This window comes from Bison bison, unplaced genomic scaffold (genome assembly GCF_000754665.1).
Source record: "Bison bison bison isolate TAMUID 2011002044 unplaced genomic scaffold, Bison_UMD1.0 scf7180017864146, whole genome shotgun sequence".
NCBI lineage: Eukaryota > Metazoa > Chordata > Mammalia > Artiodactyla > Bovidae > Bison > Bison bison.
This window is the reverse complement of record NW_011494718.1, coordinates 11,904,566-11,905,360: the sequence shown is the minus strand read 5'-3', so window position 1 is coordinate 11,905,360 and position 795 is coordinate 11,904,566.

Here is a 795-nt window from a genome sequence, read left to right as displayed (position 1 = left end):
CCAAAGAGCAAGCATCTTTCAATTTCATGGCTACAGTCACCATCTGCAGTGATTTTGGAGCCCCCAAAATAAAGTCTGTCACTCTTTCCACTGTTTCCCCATCTATTTGCCATGAAGTGATGGGACCAGATGCCATGATCTTAGTTTTATGAATGTTGAATTTTAAGCCAACTTTTTTACACTCCTCTTTCACTTTCATCAAGAGGCTGTTTAGTTCTTCACTTTCTACTCTGAGTGGTGTCATCTGCGTATCTGAGGTTATTGATATTTCTCCCAGCAATCTTGATTCCAGCTTCTGCTTCATCCAGTCCAGCATTTCTCATGATGAACTCTGCATATAAGTTAAATAAGCAGGGTGACAGTATACTCCCTTGACGTACTCCTTTCCCGATTTGCAACCAGTCTGCTGTTCCATGTCCAGTTCTAACTGTTGCTTCCTGACCTGCATACAGATATCTCAGGAGACAGGTCAGGTGGTCTGATATTTCCATTTCTTTAAGAATTTTCCACAGTTTGTTGCGATCCACAAAGTCAAAGGCTTTGGCATAGTCAAAATGCAGAAATAGATGTTTTCCCGGAACTCTCTTGCTTTTTTGATGATACACTGGATGTTGGCAATTTGATTTCTGGTTCCTCTGCCTTTTCTAAATCCAGCTTGAATATCTGGAAGTTCTCAGTTCACATACTATTGAAGCCTGGCTTGGAGAATTTTGAGCATTACTTTGCTAGTGTGTGAGATGAGTGTAATTGTGCAGTAGTTTGAGCATTCTTTGGCCTTGCCTTTCTTTGAGATTG